Here is a 24,645-nt window from a genome sequence, read left to right as displayed (position 1 = left end):
GGAGCCATTCCAGTTTATGGCTCTTTTTCTTCCTGGAAGAGGAAGATCTTTCTAAAATGAATTAGAAAGAATTCAATTAGAAGATTAGAGGAGTTGAGCAAAAAAATTCCTTGATAAAGAGAAAGAACAACCTAGAATTTCTAAAACTAGAATGGATAGAATCCTTTCTTCTCTCTCGGAAATAGAAGAGAGAGAATTAAGGAATTCCGGAATTTGGATTCAAATGTGGAAGGAAAGAAGTGACGGAATATCCGTCAATGGGATTGTGGCGTGTATAGTTTAGTGATACAGGTGGGTTTTATTCGTTACATTATCAACTTAAATAGTTAAAGGATATTTGGATGGATCTCTGATCCATCCAAAGCTCTATCTATCTATAACTAAAGGGTTCGATACAACCATCAGAGTCAGAACAGTGAGCTGCGCAATAACTTCTAGATCCATTTGGTTTTCTTTCACCCTCCATCGACTTAATGTATGAATAAAATGTTGTCGGGATCAATCACTTTTCTTCTATTTTGTCTTCTTCGGACTCCTACCCATTGGTGTAGTTTCGATCAGGAACCTATGGCCTTGAGCAACTGATATCTTTACAATAATACATAAAATAGATAGAGAACCCTAAATAGATAGAGAACCCTTCAATATCTAGATAATAAAATTTGATATTGGAGAGAAATAAATGGACTAATCCATGTAACGCATTTAATCAAACTCATTGGGGAGGGAATGAAGATATGGTAGAGCTTAAATTTTTGATAGCTTTTTTTCTTGCTTTTACAGCAGGTATTCTAGCTATCAAATTAGGTCAAGCACTGTATGACTGCTGATTTTTTCTGCTTTTCTTGGCCTGGCCATCGGCCAGGCCAAGAAAAGCAGAAAAAATCAGTCATACAGAACTATTTTTAACGAAATGAACAATACGATTGACTGGATTGTTCTTTATCCAACTGAATAATCGCAATATTCATTATATTGCCGATACAATCTGTACATACTATGATATACACCTTTACTCCACCATTCATTTTGTTACAAATGAACTCTTCCATCTTGGAGAGATGGCTGAGCGGACCAAAGCAGCAGATTGCTAATCCGTAGTACGGATCATCCGTACCGAGGGTTCGAATCCCTCTCTCTCCGTTCGTCCACTATTGATCCTGAAAACGAATAACCCCGAATCTTTCTACGGAACGGAAAAGACCCATTAACCTAGAGACTTCCTATTTTGACCTTTTTTTTCATTGCATAACACAAAATGATAAAGTTATCATTTTGACTGAGCATTTGAACTCAGTATTTTATTTTTTTCCCGCAGTGCAGTAAAGTATTACTGTTTATGGAACAGTAATAGCTCCACTCTTTAGTAGAAAAATGATATTTTTTCATCAAAAATTATATCTGACTTAGTCCATAAATTGCAAAGGTATCGTTCATGAACGAATGGAAGGATTAGAATATCTCGTTTCTTTCCTCTTTTTTTATCAATATAAATGGGACCAATCCCTACATTGTGTATTGGTACACACAATCGATAAAATATCTTTGCCTCTCCCTGCTATTATGTATGAACAAAATTGTTTCAAACCTATTCCATCATTAGCAATGTCCAAGTGAATAGATGTTCACTTTCGAGATGATCCGGGTCTAGCTCGATAACATGATCTCTTCCAATCCAATGTGAGAAAGTTACATAGTGTCTACTTTTTCCGCTAAAGGGGTGTTTGCATGGGTTTGCCTTGGTATCGCGTTCATACCGTCGTATTGAATGATCCTGGACGGTTAATTTCTATACATATAATGCATACAGCTCTAGTTGCTGGTTGGGCTGGTTCAATGACTCTGTACGAATTAGCAGTTTTTGATCCATCCGATCTTGTTCTTGATCCAATGTGGAGACAAGGTATGTTCGTTATACCTTTTATGACTCGTTTGGGAATAAAGGATTCATGGAGTGGATGGAACATCACCGGAGAAACTGTAATTAATCCCGGTATTTGGAGTTATGAAGGTGTGGCCAGGGCACATATCATGTTTTCTGGCCTGTGCTTTTTGGTAGCTATCTGGCATTGGGTATATTGGGATCTGGACATATTCTGTGATGAACGTATGGGAAAACGTTGTTTAGATTTGCCAAAAGTATTTGGAATTCATTTATTCCTCTCAGGAGTAGCTTGTTTCAGATTTGGAGCATTTCATGTAACGGGTTTGTATGGTCCTGGGATATGGGTGTCTGATCCTTATGGACTAACTGGAAAAATACAACCAGTGGATCCAGCATGGGGAGCTGAAGGTTTTGATCCTTTTGTTCCAGGAGGAATAGCTTCTCATCATATAGTAGCGGGTATTTTGGGTATATTAGCAGGTCTATTCCATCTCAGTGTTCATCCTCCCCAACGTTTATACATAGGATTACGCATGGGGAATATTGAAACGGTCCTATCCAGCAGTATTGCTGCTGTGTTTTTTGCAGCTTTCATTGTTGCTGGGACCATTTGGTATGGCTCCGCAACTACTCCGGTCGAATTATTCGGTCCCACTCGTTACCAGTGGGATCAGGGATACTTCCAACAAGAAATAGATCGACGGGTTCGTGCCGGTCTGGCCGAAAATTTAAGCCTATTAGAAGCTTGGTCCAAAATTCCCGAGAAACTCGCTTTTTATGATTACATTGGTAATAATCCAGCTAAGGGGGGGTTATTTAGAGCAGGTGCAATGGACAATGGAGATGGAATAGCTGTTGGTTGGTTAGGACACCCTATCTTCAAAGATAAGGAGGGAAATGAGCTTTTTGTACGTCGTATGCCTACCTTTTTCGAAACATTTCCAGTAGTTCTGGTGGACAAAGAAGGAATTGTGAAAGCCGATGTTCCTTTTAGGAGGGCAGAATCAAAGTATAGTGTTGAACAAGTAGGTGTAACTGTTGAGTTCTATGGTGGTGGACTTGACAGGGTCAGTTTTGGTGATCCTGCTATAGTTAAAAAATACGCTAGACGTGCTCAATTAGGTGAAATTTTTGAATTAGATCGTGCTACTCTAAAATCTGATGGTGTTTTTCGTAGTAGTCCAAGGGGTTGGTTTACTTTTGGACATGCTACATTTGCTCTCCTTTTCTTTTCTGGACACATTTGGCATGGTGCTAGGACCTTATTCAGAGATGTTTTTGCTGGTATCGACTCGGATCTGGATGCTCAAATAGAATTTGGAGCATTCCAAAAACTGGGAGATCCAACTACTAAAAGACAAGTGGTATGATATTGCTCCTATCTCTTCTCTAATAAATATTAGTACGAAAGCTATCTCCATAATTGTAAATTACGATCAAATCAAATCTATGGAAGCATTGGTTTATACATTCCTGTTGGTATCGACCCTAGGGATAATCTTTTTCGCTATTTTCTTCCGAGAACCACCCAAACTTCCGACTAAAGGGGGAAAATAATTTTGCTTCTCCAAATCGTCATTCTTTCTCTCCCATCAAAGAAAGAATGACCTTCCCTATAGGGAAGGTCATTCTTTCAATTAGTCCTCGTGATCCTCAAAAGGATCCCTAAGTTGTTTAGAGGGTTGCCCAAAGGCGATGTATAGGGCATAACCAGTAAAGCTTACAAGTAAACAAGATATGGAGATGGTGACTAAGGTTGCAGTAACCATTATTAGGTGATCCCAATATCATGGTATGTTTACCATATAATAACAAAGTTAACAGATCTCAACCAATACAATAGTTTCTATGGCTACACAGACCATTGATGATACTTCCAAAACCACGCCAAAAGAAACCCTTGTAGGAACAACCTTAAAACCACTTAATTCAGAATATGGTAAAGTAGCTCCTGGATGGGGAAATACTCCTCTTATGGGTTTTGCAATGGCTCTATTTGCAGTATTCCTATCTATTATCTTGGAGATTTATAATTCTTCCGTTTTATTGGATGGGATTCCGGTTAGTTGGGGCTGAGGAACTCCAAAATTCACCTGGTGAGCTCTTGAAGAAAAAAAAAGAACTGAGGGATTCAAACCCAGACCAAATAGTGGCTTTGAGTTTTTAGCTTATCTTGTTCCAATAGTTTGATCGTGTAATTACTTTTCTCTAAGGATTTTTGGAATATGGGTGTGCGACTTGTTGAAATCGATCCATATTTATAGTACAGAAGACCGATCTGTTATCTTCATCAAGATGGTCCTACCTCGTTGGATATTTCATTTCTAGAATATTGAATCTCTAGAGCACGAGGTCTATCATAGATATGTTCCGGAAGATCTGAACTATGGTTTGTACCTATCATTTCCTCGTCACCAGACTTCCAATAAAGAAATTGAAAGAGGTATTTCCTATAATAAATCGAAGGAAATATCCCCTCTCATAATTATGCTGATTATGACCAAAGAATGATATAGTATCTGATTTCTCTTAGTTAGCATATTTCGTCGAATGAGCGAAAATGAAAAGGTTATTACCCAGAGAACCTTTTGGGGATTTGATAAAATCATCGGGGTCTAATTGAAATCTGAGGTTTGGATTGATTCATCTATTGAGATCTCGACAAGATAATTCCTATAAATCGTCTATATTAGTTCTTTTCTAGGGAACTGATCACACGAATAGGGTAAAAGATCGTTCAAAGGGCCTATAGTGATTTATCATAGGGATGAGCCGACTTGAAATTTTGGCACTTTTTGAAATTTTGGCACTATAGAGTCTTCTAATAGAAATGCTGGATTGTTTCGAATGATCTTCATTTCTCCAGCCGGTCAGGCAACGAACCCTCAAGTATCTCTTTTCCAAAATTTATTTATTCGTGTCCAAAAGCATTTGCGTGTTCTTGTTCAAGCCGTATGAAGGGAAATTCTCATGTACGGTTTTCAGAGGGGGAATTTCAGTTTACCTATCTCAATAAAGTATACGATCGGTTCGAAGAGCGTCTCGAGATTCAGGCGATTGTAGATGATATCACCAGTAAATATGTTCCTCCTCATGTCAATATATTTTATTGTCTAGGGGGGATCACACTTACTTGTTTTTTAGTACAAGTAGCTACTGGTTTTGCTATGACTTTTTACTATCGTCCGACCGTTACAGAAGCTTTTGCCTCTGTTCAATACCTAATGACCGAAGTTAACTTTGGTTGGTTAATCCGATCAATTCATCGATGGTCGGCAAGTATGATGGTTCTAATGATGATCCTGCACGTATTCCGTGTTTATCTCACAGGTGGATTCAAAAAACCCCGTGAATTAACTTGGGTCACAGGTGTAATTTTGGCTGTGTTGACCGTATCCTTCGGTGTAACTGGTTATTCTTTGCCCTGGGATCAAATTGGTTATTGGGAAGTGAAAATTGTGACTGGTGTGCCTGAGGCTATTCATGTAATAGGATCTCCTCTGGTAGAATTATTACGCGGAAGTGTTAGTGTGGGTCAATCTACCTTGACTCGTTTTTATAGTTTACACACTTTCATATTACCCCTTCTTACTGCTATATTTATGCCAATGCACTTTCTAATGATCCGTAAGCAGGGTATTCCAGGTCCTTTATAGAGAGGAAAGATAGATTGAAAATAGATATTCATAACTTATTGTTCCGAATAACGACAGTAATATATCATCGCTAGGAATACTTATTATTCAAAAATGGAAATATCCATAGAAAATATGGTCCTCGGATTTCTCCTTTTGATTTTGGAGTATTATTCATCCAATACAAACAAATAATTGGAGTAGATTCTCAGACGGAGAAGATGGATTATGGGAGTGTGTGACTTGAACTATTGATTAGGCCATGCAGATACTTTCTCCGATCTACCACATAAATATTTCTGATAAAATGTGTCTCTGTCCCAATTTCCTTATCAGAAATAGGAAGTTTAGCACATGGGTGGAAAGGCATTGGTCAGTTTGTTTCGTTCCAAGAGAATTCTTTCTATGATCGAATCCGAATCAGGAAGGGCTCCGTGAGATCCGGACAATGGGACAATATTTTCATATATTCAATAATTGGACTATATGACTTTACTTCTCCTTTTCATAGTGTGAAAATGCATCCATTTCCCTTGCATCCATTTCGATGGGAAAACTATTGGAGTGAAAGAAGGGATCTAAGGAAGGAGAGAGGCCGGATCAATAACAAGTCAATACCTTGTATGCTAAAAAACTTTTGAGGTCTATTCGTGGTGATAAACACAAATTACAAGGACTAAGATGGTCCAAAAGGCATATCGATCATGATCAAATTTGTGAGCTTACTTGGGTCATGAGCATTTAACTGGAATAATAAAATGACCAATGATGGATGATCATAGACATTATTAGTTCCTATTTTTCCAATTCGTCTTCCATCACGGGAAAAAATAAGTGATATATACTTCCTCCAGTTATTGTTCGAGCCGGATGATAAAAATTGGCATGTCCGGTTCTTTCGGGGGATAGATCCATAAAGATCTACTTATCCCAATAACAAAGAAACTTGACCTAAATGATCCTGTATTAAGGGCTAAATTAGCTAAAGGTATGGGACATAATTATTATGGAGAGCCCGCTTGGCCCAATGATCTTTCATATATTTTTCCAGTAGTAATTTTAGGTACTATTGCATGTACAATAGGTTTAGCGGTTCTAGAACCATCAATGATTGGTGAACCAGCAAATCCATTTGCAACTCCTTTGGAGATATTGCCCGAATGGTATTTTTTCCCTGTATTCCAAATACTTCGTACAGTACCTAACAAATTATTAGGTGTCCTTTTAATGGGCTCAGTACCCGCGGGATCATTGACGGTGCCTTTTCTAGAGAATGTGAATCAATTTCAAAATCCATTTCGTCGTCCAGTAGCTACAACAGTATCCTTGATCGGTACTGCAGTAGCCCTTTGGTTAGGTATTGGGGCAACGTTGCCTATTGATGAATCTTTAACTTTAGGTCTTTTCCAATCCAATTTGATCCAACTGTCGAATATAAAAATATTTCAATTTTTTTATTCATATATCTAGGGAGTAGTTTCTTTAAGACAAATTATATCTCCCTAGATATACCCATCTTGTCAGATATTTCTTTCGAATATTCCACGAAAGAGAGATATGTCAAAGATTCTCATGACTCTCCAAAAGAACTTGGGTAAAGGAAATGAAGAGATGAAATGAAACCAACCATTTTATGAACCCGAAACTAATTCCTGGGTGGATCAATTGCAAAAAGTTTTTGTAGAACTTCCAATACCTGTTCGACAGATTCCTTCCCGAAGTGTTCAATTCTCATTAGATCTTCTCGACTGTAATTTAAGAGGTCCAATAATGTATGTATATTGGCTCTTCTGAGGGAGTTATAGGTTTTGGGGGGTAACTCTAATTGGTCAATGAAAATAAGTTGAAATGCTATTTTTTCTTTCGTTTCCCCCGTATCAGTCAATACGTGCGAAAGGGGGAAGGGAAGCATATTAGACCCTTTTTTATTTTTCATTCCATCGATGTTCTGTTCCTCTCCATGCAGGAAGGGAATAAATAAGTCGATCAAATTTCGAGAAGCTTCGTAAAGTGCCTCCCTAGGAGTTAACCCCCCATTCGTCCATATTTCCAGGAAAAGGACTTCTCGTATTTCATTTCCGCTCCCATAGGAATGAATACTATAATTCGCATCGCGAACAGGCATAAAAACAGCATCTATAGGAAAAATTCCGTCCTGATAATTATTTGGACTATGTATAATATATCCGCGATTTTTTTCAATTTGTAATCTGATATCAGAAGTAATTGATTTAGTAAGTCTAGCTATATGTTGTGTAGTATCAATTATTTTCACAGAAGGTGGTAATATGATATCTTGAGAAGTTACATTTCTGGGTCCAACAATATAAATAGAAGCTTCTCGGATTCCGTACGAGTCACTTCTAAATACAATTTCTTTTAGATTCATCAAAATGTCATGTATTGATTCTTCAATACCTATTATCGCGGAATATTCATGTTTTATGTTCTCTAATTTTACACGTGTGATACATGTTCCTTCTACTTCTCCAAGTAAAGCTCTTCGCATTGCAAAACGGCCATAATGAAGACGCTTACTGTATGCTCTGGATTCGATGCATTTCCATCGTAGTGTCTGAATAGAGACTGAGATTTCATCTCGAATCATACCAAGAATATTTGATCAGATCATTAAATCATTTCTTTCTCTTGAAATTCATTCAATTCTTACACACGTCTCTTTTTGGGAGGTCTACATCCATTATGTGGCATAGGGGTTACGTCACGTACAAAACTTAATAGTATGCCACTTCTACGAATGGTTCATAATGCTGTATCTCTCCCTCGACCAGGGCCACTTATCATAACTTCTACTCGTTCCATACCCCGATCCATTAATGCACGAATAACATTTTCTGCTGCAGTCTGGGTAGCAAATGTGTACCTCTCCTTGTACCTTTGAATCCACAGGCACTGGCAGAAGACCAAGAAAGAACTTGTCCCCGTACATCTGTAGCAGTCACTATGGTATTGTTAAAACTTGCTTGAACGTAAATAACTCCTTTGAGTACTCGATGTTCATTCCTACGTGAACCAATTCTTTTTATAGTTTTTGACATATTAATCATTATGAGTTCAGTTCGAAAAATGCATATGGAAATCTATTTTACCACTAGATCCGTTAATTGATATAGAAGAGGATTACCCCTGTTTTTGCTTATGTCTCGGATTAGAACAAATTATCATAACTCATTTCTGTCTACGAATTGGTCAACATTTTCCACAAATTCTACGAATAGAAGCACAAATTTTCATATTTGTGACCCTCCAATTTGCTCATATTACATTTTGTTTCCTGAGACAGAGAGTCTGTTTCATCTGTGATTCTCGATCCCTATCAGATGTTCAAAAGGTGATTCAATCGTTTGAAGATTTGTTGCTAAGTCTATATATTATACGTCCTTTGGTTAAATCATAAGCACTTAATTCGACCTTGACCCTATCTCCTGGTAGTATTCGTACGGAATTACGTCGAATCCTACCCGAAATATGAGTCAGAATCTGACATCCATTATCTGTCAGAACTCGAAACATACCGTTGGGGAGTGATTTAGTAACCAAACCTTCCGCATGGATCAGATTCTTTTTCTTCATCGAATCTCCTCCTCTTTTGATTCAAAAACTTGACTAACGTGCTTGGATGAAGATGAATGGTGTCTCGACTTGCTACGACTTTTCATACTATGGGGATATCTTACAGAATAAATATTTTTGGACAACATTTGGATTAATTACCGTACATAGCATAAAATTTCTCCTCCATTTTTTTTCTGTCGAGCTTCTCGATCCGTCAAAATTCCTTGGGAAGTAGAAAGAATTACGATCCCCATTCCACCTAGAACTTCTGGAATTTCTCGATAATTAGAATAAATTCTCAACCTAAGTTTGCTGGTATGCTTTGACGTGGTCATATATGTCCTTTTCTTCCTTCTCCGATATTTTGAAGTCGATATCAAAAAATATTTTTGGCCTTCCTGATGTTCCCTAACATCTTCTATAAAACCTTCTCGTAAAAGGATCCTTCCAATGTTCTTGGTAATATTAGTAGCTGTTACTCGAACCGTTCCTTTTTCTACCATGTCAGCGTTTCTTATAGAAGTAATTAGATTGGTAATAGTATCGTTACCCATGACGAACGAATTCTTAGGAATTCCTGGTCTCGATATAAAAGGCATGTTCGATCTTCTTTGAGGAATATGCCTGAGGTGCAATGAATTTAATTGATCCATGTACCATTTGATGAACCTTAAGTCAAAGATTCTTACAAGATCTATCAGTACTTATAATACTTCGGGAGCCAATGAAACTATTTTCGTGAAATTCAATTGTCTCAATTCCTGAGCAACCGGACCAAAAACTCGAGTTCCTTTTGGATTTCCTTCCTGATCAATGACAACGGCTGCATTGTCATCAGATCATATCATCATTCCATTGTCACGTTCAAATTATTTACAGGTGCGTATAACTACGGCTCTAACTACTTCCGATTTTTCCAGGGGCATGTTAGGTACTGCTTCTTTAATTATAGCAATGATAACATCACCTATATGAGCGCATTTATGATTACTTGCTCCTAGAACTCGAATACACATTATTTTTCGGGCTCCACTGTTATCCGCTATATTCAAATAAGTTTGAGACTGAATCATTTTTCCTCCAAAATATTTTTTACCTCGGCAGATAACATGAAAAAAAAAGGAAGAGTTCTTACGAACTAGTAATCTTCTTCCACCAGAAATAACTCTTTGATTCTGTATGGATGGGTTGGGTTAAGTAGTAACAAATTGAGTACGTATAGGCATTTTGTATGCAGCTATTCTAGCAGCTGCTCTAGCGACGGTTTCGGATACTCCGCCCATTTCATAAAGTATTCGACCTGGTCTGATGACAGATACCCAATATTCGGGAGATCCTTTCCCGGAACCCATACGTGTTTCTGCAGGTCTCATTGTAATAGGTTTGTCGGGAAATATACGTACCCATATTTTTCCGCCACGACGGGCATAACGATTAATCGTTCTTCGTCCGGCTTCTATCTGCCCAGATGTGATCCAAGCGGGTTCAAGTGCTTGAAGAGCGAATCTACCGAAACAAATGCGATTGCCACGGTAAGATACTCCATTCATTCTTCCCCTATGTTGTTTACGAAATTTTGTTCTTTTTGGGTTATAGTCGATGGTTAATAGTATTTTGATCCCATCTCTAATCCAGAACCGGACATGAAAGTTTCTTCTCATCCGGCTCCTCGTGAATAATCAATGTGTAGATAAATGAGTCTATATCTATGCATTACACATATTGTATATAGAATCTAATTTACAGGATGAATAACTCTTAAATTTCCATCCAATGTCTTAATAAAGAATTTCACAGGTGAATATTTACTCTTCCAGTATTTTCTCCATGGGGTCGACTTACCTATAGACTCCAATGAGATTAATTGGTTTTTGGTTTATTTCGCCATCCTATCCAATGAATGATTAAGATTCCTATATGATCTTATGCAGTCATAGGTTCCATCGTTCCATAGCTTCTATCTAAATGCCCAGGTCTTCCCTCCGCAATGGAGCTTTCTTTTCATCTGTTACGGAATCAATTTCCTTAGTTTCCATTGACCCGAAGCTCTTTCTCCTTCATAAACTGAATTCCTTCAATCTTGCTTGAATGAATCAGGATGATTCTTATGCTTTATCACACTGCTTTTTGGAGGGTAGTTAATGAACCATACAATATTGGGAGAATATTTCTCCTTTTTCTTCTTTTTCCGCATTACCAAACACCTTTCTCGCTTCACGAGAGATCAAACATTTTTTCTCTCCTGGAAGAAAGTATTTACGAGGTGATAGTATCTACCCATAGTTATTGGATCTTGGCAATATGAAGCAATGAGTTAGTCTCTAGTTTATTTATAGAGACCAATCCGTTCTTATTTCGAGTTCTCCATAACATAACTTCGGAAAAGAATGAAAAGCTCGATTCCAACGAGTCGCACACTAAGCATAGCACGGTTCCAAAATGGTAAATCTAATTTCTATTCGATCTGATAGAATTGATGATCCATGATCGGGCAGATTGGAAAAAAAAGACCAATTATTCCTACTCTTCTAAAATCCAAATTTTTATCCCTAAAACTCCATAGATGGTTTTAACCGGATAATAACAATAATCAATCCTAGCCTGAATTGTCTGTAGGGGAACCCTACCTCTCCTGTCCCATTCGACCCGGGCAATTTCCTTTCCATCGAGACGTCCTGCAATTTGGATCTGAATACCTTCTACCTCTTCCCGTTCAGCTAGTTCAATAGCTTTCTTCATTGTTTTTTCTGAATGGAACTCTCTTCTCTAGTTGTAGGGCAATATACTCTGCAAGAATATTAGGTTTTCTATAGGGTTTCACAACTTTTTCTATAGCAATGTGAAGTTTTCGGTCCACAGAATCGAGCATATTTAGTACATCGTTTCTTAATTTTTCAATTCCTTGACCCCTACCTTCTATTAACAACAAGTTGGGAAATCCAATATAGATTTTGACCTTAATCAAATCGATCTTTCTGCGAATCTCTACACGTGCAATTCCTCCATAATTCGAGGAGCTCTTTATATGCGTTCGTACATAGTTTTCAATGCAAGTACGTATTTTTTGATCTTCTCGGAGATTTTGGAATAATTCCTTTGTTGTGCCACCAATGGGAACGCTCATTTTGAGTTACACCAAGTCTAAAACCAAGTGGATTTATTTTCAGCGCCATACATATTTTTTTTCGGGATTCTATTGACATAATCGGATCATTCGATCTGGAGATTTCCTCCGATACAATAGTTATATGACAAGTGGGTTTTTGTATTGGATAACCGCGTCCCTGAGCTCTAGGTTGAATCCTTTTAAAAACAACACCCTCATTCACTTCGACTCTACCAACGAGTAAATTGGCTTTGTTCAAACCCATATTGTGATTTGCATTCGCCGCCGCAGAATGAATTAATTGTGATATGGGATAACAGGCCCCATAAGGCATCAGTTCCAATATCATAAGTGCTTGTCCATATGAACGACCACGAATTTGATTAATTACTCTACGTGCTTTATGAGCAGACATACGTATATTTCTCACCAAAGCTCGTATCTCTGGACCTGGACTATTATTTCCCATTGACTCCATCCTCCCTAATGAATGACATGTCTTTCTCAATTAACGACGAGATTTCTTATCGTTTCTTGCATGTCCCTGAAAAAGTAGGGTAGGTGCAAATTCCCCCAATTTGTTGTCTACCATACGATCTGTTACATAAATAGGTAAATGTTCCCTCCCATTATGAACAACAATTGTATGACTGATCATTGCGGGTACAATGACGGATGCCCGGGACCAAGTAACTATTATCTTCTTTTCTTCTTTTATGTTTAGATTTTTAATTTTCCTCAATGAATGATTAGCCACAAAAGGATTTTTTTTCAGTGAACGTGCCATGATCAATTACCTTTCTTTCTTTTTTTTTTTTTATGGATATCCAACCATTCTTACTCACGTCGACGAAGGATTGAAGCATCACTGTATCTATTTCTCTTCTCGACTTTTCTTTCCAAGTGCACTATAACCCCAGGGGGTCACAGGTTTTTTCCTGCAATTGGGGTTCTTCCTTCCCCACCTCCATGAGGATGGTCTACAGGGTTCATAGCTACTCCTCTTACCTCAGAACGCTTACCCAACCAACGTTTAGCTCCTCTTTACCGAAACTTCTATTGTTTGCAGTGATATTACCCACTTGTCCAATTGTGGCTGAGCAGTTCTCAGATATTAAACGAACTTCTCCAGATGGTAATCTTAATGTGGCCGATCGATCTTCTTTTGCGATCAGTTCTGCTACAGCACCTGCCGCTCTAGCCAATTGTCCACCCTTTCCAAGTGTTATTTCTATGTTGTGTATAGCCGTGCCTAAGGGCATATTGGTTGAAGTAGACTCTTATTCCGATGAATAAAAATCCCTTCCCAAACTGTACAAGCCTCTCTCAGGGCATACAGCTTTCTGGATGTATATTATATTCACATATATTGAATAATTATAATCGAGATGAGAAGGAGCATCTATTGTATTCTCTATGTCCCGATTCTCTACATCCTAGGTCTCTCTATTCCATCATCTGGCTTATATTCTTTATGTAGCATTCAGAATGAATGACTTTATCAAATTACGCTAATACTTTCGTATGTTATGGATAACGTAGGAGGCATATTAAACATCTTTTTCTCTTCTCTCTCTTTTTACTTTTTTCCTCTCCCCATCTTTTTATTTTGGGAATTACTACCACTGTCCAGCTCCGAATCCGCCTCTGACCATCAGATCAAATGTGAGTAACTTGTCTTTTTAGAGGGTGCCTCTATCCCATTTTGTTCATGCTTCGGACAAACAATCAGGTCCTCTCCATATTATTATATCTTCGGAACCAATGATCCGATATGAACAATTTTTGAATCCAATCACCTGCTGTCATTTATCCTCAGTTTCCCTTTGGGGTTCGTCCCGTAAAAGTGTCCTAGTTGGATCAGTGATAGATTTATAGGTTTCGCTGTAAACCCAATCGGTTGCTTCCGATCACGTAAATTAATAATTCAAACCGCACTCAGAGGTAGGGCATTTCCTATTGATATAGGAGCTTTTGGACCAGAAAGAATAGTATCTCCAATCATGACCCCTCTGGGATGTAGAATATACATCTTATCGCCATTCTTGTAATGCACCTTGCAAATGTATGCACTTCTATTAGGGTCGTATTCTATGGTTACAATTTCTCCTGATATGTGTTCCTTATTCCGTCGAAAATCAATTTGACGATACAGACGCTTGTGACCCCCTCCCCTGTGTCTTGCGGTAATAATTCCTCTTCCATTACAACCTTTGCCACAATGATGTTGTCCAGAGGTCAATTTCTTCTGCGGGTCCAACTGCACTCTTCCATCGAAACCTGATACAGATCTATTGCGTGTATCCGGAGTTAAAATTCTATATGAACGGATGGCCATTTAGTTTCAAATTTGAAATCTTATTGTTCTGAAAAGAGTGGAATAGAATCACCGGTTCTAAGTGTAATAATCACACGTTTACAACGTATTGGATGTCCTATCATTGACACTCTCTTTCCTCCTTTTTCAGGGAGGCGATAGTTGTTCATAGCTATTACTTTAACATCGAAGAAATTTTCAATCCAATTTTTAATCTTTGTTTTGTTCGATGTTAAAAGTATATTGGTTCCTTTCCAATAGACGAATACTTTTCTCCATAAGTACTGGATATTTCACTTCATCCATAAATTTTTTCCCTCCTTTTCTCCTTTTTTTTCCCGTAAAGCCTGTAGCTATTATTATATCGGATCATATACCAATTTAATTTATACAGATATATCATAGTTTAGGTATGGAAGTTATGCACGAACGTAATGCTCACAACTTTCCTCTGGATCTAGCCGCTGTTGAATCTATTTCAATAGGTGTATAATACTCTGATGGATTGTTATCGTGTATTGCTTAATTGAAGCATACCAAGCCTTTCATTCATTTTATTGAAAGGCTTGGTATGCTTCAATTGTTTGGTGTTATTCTTCATACTTCTTCCCATTCCATCAATAATGGATATGTGTAGTTCCCCTGCATGCAGCAGGAATTGAACCCGCGAGTTCGCCAATTATGAGTTGGGCACTTTAACCATTCAGCCATGGATGCTGGATAAAGATCATCAACATTTTCATTCTATAATATGAGTATAGACTCAGATCTAAAATTGGGTAGTTCGGGATTGGGACCCATTTACATTCTTTCTCTCATACTTGATTCATGTCAAATATTCTCAATAGACATTCAAATAACATTTCATTGAATTAATTTGATAATAAGCCATGGACGAAACAAAATATGTGAATCAATTAGAATTGATTGTATTTATTGTTCGGTCCTTTGGTCTTCCACTCATGGTGGGTGGGATAATAATTAAGAAGTTGACGTAAAAATATAAGAATTTGATCTATTTCAAAGGAGTATATTCATGTTCCTATTTCCCTAATATAATACTTTCTGGCTGGATATTTTCATTAATATATAGTCTCATTCCTACCTATTCTTGCATCCTTTATTTCCAGAGCTTTGGCTCCCATTGGTCAAGAACCGGACTACTAGTTACGAATCAAGTATCGAACCAATGGGAAGATACTTGGATCCGATCTAAGATCATTATATGTTCGCTCCAGTTCTTGTTGTTCTTGATGTTGGAACAGTCTCCCTTTCTCTATGGGCTATGAGTTCTAGTATACAGGGTATATCTGCATTTATAGGAGCTTCAATTCTCGTGCTTATTTTCATCGTTGGTTCAGTCCATGCGTGGCGAAGAGGAACATTGGAATGGTCCTTAATTTCCGAGTGGGGGAGGGAAGTACAAAATGACATAAAGCCAATGATGAATCCTATGAAGTTACCTTTACTCGATCAAACAATTTTGAATCCAGATATTTAAACTACCCCAAACGATCTGTCGAACGAATTGGGCCAGACTCTCCAGTTTATGAACGCTCCTTTACAGTATTAATTGTGGTTTCATCAAATTCGCTTCATTAATAGATTCGCGATTCGACTCCGATCGTTACGGTCCGGTACCAAGATCTGGACCTAGACGAGCTTACCTCATTATAACAGCGGGGACTGTGACCATGAAAAAGGCTCCTTCTGTAGTGATATTTCAAATGCGGAACCAAAATATGTAGTTGCCCTGGAGCATGTACTATCACAGAGAAATGTTTGGTACAGATTATTATAGTACCGTTCGCAAAGTAGATAAGTTAATTCCTGTGGATGTCTATTCGCCAGATTGCCACCTGAACCAGAGGCTATTATAGATGCTATAACGAAACTTCGTGAAAGAAAAGATAGTTCGATGGATATATGAGGCCGAACTCCAACAAGGAAAGAATAAAATATTTCACTATAAATCATAGGGATCATCATATTGGATCCAATATTCATACTAGAAACTATGGTCAAAAGTTATTACATCAATCTTACTCAATTCGAATCTACTTTCGAGATACCCTCTGCAACGTTTGGATCTACTTCAACTCTGCAATTATAGATCTATCATTGGGATAATCTATCCCATTTCGATTCGGATGGAATAGGATGAATAGATTCCGACTAGTGCCGAATTATCAGTCCCACCGTCAAATCTTGACTTCTGAGTTCTCGATCCTACTTTTTTATATGTACAGAGTATCGTGATTCAATTGGAACGGACAGAGAGGGACAATATGAGCAAAGAAGAGGGAGAGAACAGATTGATCCATCTATCTATTTTGATCGGGGTGTCTCCGTATGTAGATATACATCTAGATAGAATAGATTTAGATAGATGGATATGGAGACATGGATATTGACATCTTGCCAGGAACCAGATTTGAACTGGTGGCACGAGGATTTTCAGTCCTCTGCTCTACCAACTGAGCTATCCGGCTCTTCCTTGTGGATCATCCTGGTACAGGGTTTTAACTTGTGTCAACTAAAAAGAAGTAAAAAGGTATTTTTACTAGTTTTTAGAATGATCTTTATTATTTTCGATCTGGAAGTCACTAATATGATAAAAATGGACTGCAATTGAATAATTTCAAAATGATATAATCTATGTAGATCATATATCACAAAATCAATTGATCATATGATCAGATTATTAACAGATCAAATCAACTGGTCATAAGATGGATGAAAAGATTCATGTTCTAATTTCTTCTCTTCATGAAAAAAAAAAATAGCGAGGTAAAAGAATCGAGAAATTAGAATGGATTCGAACCAATGGAATTGGAGAAGATAGATCAGTCCGTTCGAGAACAAACCTGGGTGGGGATAGAGGGACTTGAACGCTCACAGTCTATAAAGCCAACGGATTTTCCTCCTACTACAATTTGCATTGTTGTTTACATTGACATGTAGAATTGGACTCTATCTTCATCCTCGTCCAACCATTTATTCCAAAAAATAATTCAATTCTCCATCTAGAGTAGATAAGTTCATAATTGGATTACTTAATGTCAAATCAGTACTTCAACTCGAATCTGGCATCTATCTTATGAATAAAATGCTTGGAACGATTCAAGTTCTGATCGCCAGTTTTGTCTGATGTTATATAACATCTCTCTCCATTTTTGAGGTGTAAATAGATCGTTCTATAACTACAGTATTGGACCAAATGAGATTCATTCGTTAGAATAGCTTCCATTGAGTCTCTGCACCTATCCCCTTCCTATCTTAGGAGAAGAAACATTGTCTTCATGAACCGGATTTGGCTCAGGATTACCCATTCAAAATATCCCAGGGTTCCCTGGATTTGGAAGCTATCACTTGGTAGGTTTCCATACCAAGGCTCAATTTGATCAAGTCCGTAGCATCTACCAATTCTGCCATATCCCCTTCTCGAAGAACAAGATCATACCTTGATCTAATCCTATTATGTAATATCCATCAGCATTATTCATTGGATATTTGCTCAATATTGGGTGGGAGAAATATCCTCCCCTACTCCCCTTCTCTCCCCTTCTCTATCTCTACCCCAATCGAATATGATCGGGAATAATTATATTATTTATCCATTTGAAATGCAATTTTATTATCCTCCCCTAGTCGATTTGGAAGAGTGAGTAAAACGATCGATATCAATTGACCCTTACTTCCCCTTTCTTTCCCTTGAAAGAATCTACATTCAAACAATGTTCCGTTGTAATCGTAATTTGGATTGCGTCATTGAATCTGATTCACGCTATAATCGTTAGGATTCCAAAGGAATCTATGGATCTCACCCTAATGAAATGGGGAGTGATATTCCATCGAGCCTGCTTAGCTCAGAGGTTAGAGCATCGCACTTGTAATGCGATGGTCATCGGTTCGATCCCGATAGCTGGCTCTTTTCCGTTCCGTTCCTCTCATTTCCATAATCCACAAAGTTTTGTTAGGATCAAGATGGAATGGAGAATACTCTTACGATCGTTCGTCGGGTCCGTCATGCCATGATCATTTACTCCCAACTAGGAATGGGATGAATGAAATGATTGGAGCTATTAGGATCAATAACAAATTGGAGAAAGATCTTCGTTTTCCATATAAAAGAATTCCAGTAGTACTCATACGGGTTATACTATTCTTTCTTCTTTCTATCACTATTTGTTAATTGAATAAGGAGTTTCTATGTCCCGTTATCGGGGACCTCGTTTAAAAATAATACGTCGTCTGAAAACTTTACCAGGTCTCACTAGTAAAAGACCCAAAAACAGAAAGGATTCTATGAACCGGTCTTCTTCCAGAAAATATCTCAATATCGTATCCGGCTAGAAGAAAAACAGAAATTGCGTTTTCATTACGGACTAATGGAGCGACAATTGCTGAAATATGTTCGTATTGCTAGAAGAGCCAAAGGCTCAACGGGTCAGGTCCTATTGCAATTACTTGAAATGCGTTTGGATAATATTCTTTTTCGATTGGGTATGGCTCCCACCATTCCCGGAGCTAGACAATTAGTGAATCATGGACATATCTGGGTCAATGACCATATGGTAGATATACCAAGTTACCCTTGCAAACCTCAAGATGTGATTACTATAAGAGATCAACAAAGATTGAGAGCTATCATTAAGAAGAATATAGATCTGTTCCAGAGGGATAAATTGCCAAATCATTTGACTTTTCATTCCTTACAATATAAAGGATTCATCAATCAAATAATAGATAGTAAATGGATCAATTTGAAGATTAATGAATTGCTGGTCGTAGAGTATTATTCCCGTCAAGCTTGAATCGAGAATGAAATGAAAGAGAGGGGTGGGTTGGTTGCTGGGCATCTGGAAATTATGTTCTTCTCCCTTCTTTTCCCTTCCCGAAGGAGACATTTTATAATCCTTAGGTACGTTACTTGTTATTCGCGATACCTTTTTTTTTATTGCTTCTTAAAATAGTCTTTACTTTTCCCATACCACGAACCGATGTTCGTTCTATTTTCTCTATTACAAATAGAGGTAGATTGATCTTGGAATTAGGAAATAGTCCTATTGGGATTCAATAGATTGGAAAAACAATGGATGAGAAGAAAATAGATAGTAGGGCGAAGATACGGAAAGAGAGGGATTCGAACCCTCGGTAAGCAGAAGCCTACATAGAAGTTCCAATGCTATGCCTTGAACCGCTCGGTCATCTTTCCTATGAGATCTCTTGGTTCTAATTAATAAAATGAGTCAATAGCAACTTCCTTACGAAACGAATTCGTTTTGTTCGGGTACGAACAGTTCAATCTTTCAGAAATAAATAGATAATAAATAAGGTAATGATTCAATCCCCCCCGGAAAGACGAAAGGACATTTTTTACAACTTCCTCTTATTTTAGGAAATCCTCAATCATCCCGGTTAATCCGACGTATTCGGATCGCCTAATCAAGAATTTAAGACAGATTAACTGATCCATTCCATATTATGATAATATATAGATCTGTAGTGATCATCTTATCAATTGTATAAGAACTAATTCTTTGGCAATGATCCTGTGTCATGATGACTATATTTTCCCGATATTCTTTTATCTATATGGATAAAGCACACAATTGCTGGGTAGGCATTTCATCCTCATTATGCAATGCTCGATCGTTTAACTCTTTCTTTGTTCGAATCATAATCGAACTGGACTTCCCGAGTTTACCCAATCTATTATTCTTTCAATACGAGCCTTTTTCCATTATTATTCATGTTTTTTTTTTCTCAGTAAAACTATGCTACTAAATTATATTATATACAAAGAAACATTACAGACAGAGAAACATGTTGCCCCAGGCCGACTGTGGCACTGTGGGCTTCCTTCCAGGGGCGATCTTTCCTTCCGATTTGCAGCCAGTACATCGAAACACATGATAGTTTTCATTCCAGACCTTGAACACCCACGCAGGGGCTATGAAGCAAAAAATTACCCTCGCAGGGGCGACCAACTAACTGAAACAAAGCGTGCAGAATCCTGGATCCGAACCTAAAAAACTCAGACATAAACATGTGACTACTCCCATACTCAGACACAGATAACATACGAGACAGAGGACTTAAACAGAACCTGAACAAAAAGAAGGTTGACGCAGCTTGCTGCTGAGTGCTACTCCTCAGGCTTTTCCTCCACGATTGGAACCCATCCATACTCCTCAGAGGTGCCTTTCCCTTCTTCCTCTGTGGCTTTCCTAGAGGACGACGCTTCCAGCTTCTGAGATTGGGCGGGAGCCTGCTCCGGAGCTCCTCCCGGTCCCTCCTCATCAATTGCCTGATGCTCTGTGAGTGGCGGTGCCCCGCTGCCCTCCCCATCTTCATTGTCCCTGGTTTCCTTAACGAAGAGGACGGAGAGGTGAGCACTAATGCTTCCCAGAGTAAAAACAGCGGTGCCAAATGCTGGAAGGGAGGGTGGTTCTGAATTGGGGCTGCCCGCATCCATGAATTGGGAGGCCTGCATGTGGGAAGCCCCGGCTCTTCTATGACAGTAGCAGCAGCAGCAATGGTGGTGGGTGTCCGCTGCTGGATGGCGTGAGGAGCTCCCTCGACCCGAGCCTCGTCTACATGGCATCCTCTCCCTTGGCTTGACCATTTTGATTGAAGAGCTGACGGTGAAAACAGAGATTCTGTTGCTGGAAGCTCCTGCTCGAGTCTCCTCCCAACGCAGCACAGTAATCCTTCCTCGTCTCTTGGCAATAACACCATACAACCCGCACCTCGGAGGACAGGCGCGAAGAATTCCTTGGCAGCCACAACGCCTGTAGCATCCACAGCGTTGGCCAGAAGAAGGAAATTGCCCAAACCAGCCTGCGCAGCGAGCCTCTCACTCTGAGAATGGTTCGACCCCCTGCCCATCTCAGATATAACCAGCTCGACATTCTCTTGAGCCTTGAGCGCCATAAATGCGCTCTGAAACCGCACCAGTTCACCTTAGGATTCATTGATAACGCGGAGCAGATGCCTCGGTATTTAATACCTCGGCGGCGTTCTGAATGTCCTTCCTGATATTCTCACAAGGTGGCACATGTTGGCCATGTGGCCTCCTTTCCTCTGCCGTGTGAACACCCGCATCCGGGGCATTATTATTCATGTTACTAATGAACAATTATTCAATTTATTCCCTATCTATTCTAATTTTAAAGAATAGATTGGAATAGATTGGAATAGATAGAATGAGAACATATTTACGATTGTAAGGAAATCCATTTTATGGTATTGTGCACCAAAAAAAAAATTTCGTTCATGGAATCATTTGCGTAAGGGAATGAAGGAAATTATCAAATCTGTAATTGACTATGCCTAGATCTCAGAGAAATGACAATTTTATTGATAAGACCTTCACAATTGTAGCAGATATATTATTGCGAATAATCCCGATGGCTCCGGGGGAGAAAGAAGCATTTATCTATTACAGAGATGGTGTGATTTGATATTTTTTCCATTCTTCTTTTTTGGGGAAAGAAAAGGTAAGGTATTCAAGAATAAAAATTGGGTAAAATAAAACTTACGCTCAGTGAAGGTGAGTTCTGGAGATAGAACAATTCCTTCTGTCGTGTATCCCGGGTCAATGCACCTTTAGATGCTTTCATCTCCTGAGGATTTTAGTACCGAGTGAAAGGTTACACCTATGCAATAGGCCTTGCTTGTATAGTTGAACCTATTTGATAGGCGCGCATGAGGGGAGAAAGCACTACGTATGGAAATCGACAACACAAAAGCTTCGTTATAGCCCATATGCATTACCCTTTTCTGAAGGGTAGTGAGAATGGTTGGGACAACAAACATCCATCTCGTTTGTACTTCAGATACCCTTATAATGGAACCATCGGAGATTGTTGAAGTGATTAATCCCCAGAGAATACAGGGCGTTAAGAACAAAGAAATTGTTAGAGGTTCCATTCCTAGTAGTAAGATCCTTGGTATTTGGAAATGAATCTTTGCAAGAAGGATGGTTAGAGATTCATTGGAAATACACTAACCCTTGTTAATTCATAATATTGGGTCAGAATCTTTTTTTTTTTCAATTCCACGGATTACTCCCCATATTACCTACTGTAAAGAAAGGAGGAGCCATATGAGGTGGGAATCTCATGTACGGTTTTGAAGCGGAGATCATTTCAATGGAATGAACGACCGTAACGAATGTCAGCTCAATCGGAAGGGGAATATGCGGAAGCTTTACAAAATTATTATGAAGCTATGCGACTGGAAACTGATCCTTATGATCGAAGTTATATACTATATAATATAGGTCTTGTGCATACAAGTAATGGGGAACATACGAAGGCTTTGGAATATTATTTCCAAGCATTAGAACGGAACCCATCCTTACCACAAGCTCTTAATAATACGGCCTTGATCTGTCATTACGTGCGACTATCTGTACCATAGAATAACTTAGTTAATAACTGAGTAAGGACAAAAGAAAAGGCTTTCTACATATGCACCGTCCCAAGTAACGGTATTTTATCAGCTGTAGCGAAAAAAACTCTCATAGGAGCCCGAATATGAATAGATAGAGCCTAAATATTCCATGGATAATAAATTCAATTGATGATGGAAGCACCATAAAGATCAATTATTGAAAGAAGGTTCGGGCTGATACGATCAAATCTGCTCATTGACAAGAATCAGGAATCAACTTATGTAATAGAGTTGATCTACTAAGCTATTGAGCAGCGGTGTAACATCAGATCCTAAAGATGTGAAGTACTCTGACCAGAGAGTACTCTCCAAAAATTCTATACGAAACTGAGATACTTACCTTGCAAAAAGACTTTGATTTGGACAATCAATCTGAAGTATAGAAAGAGATATACTTCATCTTTTTGAGGGTAGGAGAAAAGATAGAACCTGATCATTGAATTGATTGGAAGTTAAATCAGAAACTCATGTCATTGACTTTTTTTGGTCCTTTGGTTAATATGAACTCCCAATGAATCATCTCCAATTCTTTGGAAATTTTGGTAGAGGACTAAAGAATAGTGGATTGAGCCGTATGAGGTAGGAAACTCTCAAGTACGGTTCTGAGGGAAGAAAACTTTTCCAAGTTTACCTATCCCGACCGAGGAGAACAGGCCATTCGACAGGGAGATCCTGAAACTGCGGAGGCTTGGTTCGATCAAGCTGCTGAGTATTGGGAACAAGCTATAGCACTTGCTCCGGGCAATTACATCGAAGCACAAAATTGGTTAAAGATTACAGGACGCTTTGGAGAATGAGAGTTTCTATTATTGGGAAATCGTTTTCATTATTGAATATCTGACTCGAAATCAATGGGATTTTTCCAGAATATTCCCAAAAATTAGATTCTATTTCGTCGACATCTTATAGGAATATATTTACAATATAAAAAGAATACCTTTTCTGATTCTGGATTGTTGACGGATCTTCTTAATAGGGGTAAAATCCATCTGGCTGGATATTTTTTTCATTAATGATCCATGAATAACGATTTATAATGGATGGCCTTTTATATGGGACATACGGAGGAGTATCAATAGATGGATAAATAAATATATATATATATATATATATATATATATATATATATATATATATATATATATATCCATATATACATATATATTTATTTATCCATCTAGAAACGGTGTAATAATCACCGTTGCTTTTTTAAAATTACAAAAAAAAGGCTTTTTCATGCAAAAAAGCCCGCGGTCCATTGAGCACCTCAAAAGATATGTCATAATAGAATTGAACACCTGCCTCAGATTGACTCCCGTATCATAGTCGCTCCAGTCATAAACTAGAAAATAAAGGGAGAAACGAGTTGAGATATATCTCTCGTAAGTTCACTAATTGCTATTGGCAGGTTTCTTATTATTTAAGTCCTGTCCGAAAAGGGGAGAATTCAATGACCATTCGTTCACCGGAACCAGAAGTAAAGAAAGTAAAGGTCGTAGTGGATAGAGATACTGTAAAAACATCTTTTGAAAAATGGGCCAAACCTGGTCATTTCTCAAGGACGCTAGCTAAAGGTCCTGATACTACCACTTGGATCTGGAACTTACATGCTGATGCTCACGATTTTGATAGCCATACTAATAATTTGGAAGATATTTCTCGC

General features: G+C 38.3%; 1 non-coding gene across 1 annotated transcript; it reads left to right on the top strand.

Moving 5' to 3' along the window:
• The first annotated feature begins 18,377 nt into the window (after nt 1–18,377).
• On the top strand, nt 18,378–18,450 carry TRNAT-UGU (transfer RNA threonine (anticodon UGU)). Its single transcript has one exon. It is a non-coding gene; the product is annotated as a tRNA-Thr (tRNA).
• The last annotated feature ends 6,195 nt before the right edge of the window (nt 18,451–24,645 follow it).

The sequence above is a fragment of the Pinus tabuliformis genome, chromosome 3_2 (genome assembly GCF_031772625.1).
Source record: "Pinus tabuliformis cultivar Carrire ecotype Pingquan chromosome 3_2, CPIR1, whole genome shotgun sequence".
Classification (NCBI taxonomy): domain Eukaryota; kingdom Viridiplantae; phylum Streptophyta; class Pinopsida; order Pinales; family Pinaceae; genus Pinus; species Pinus tabuliformis.
This window is presented reverse-complemented; position numbering and strand designations above follow the sequence as displayed.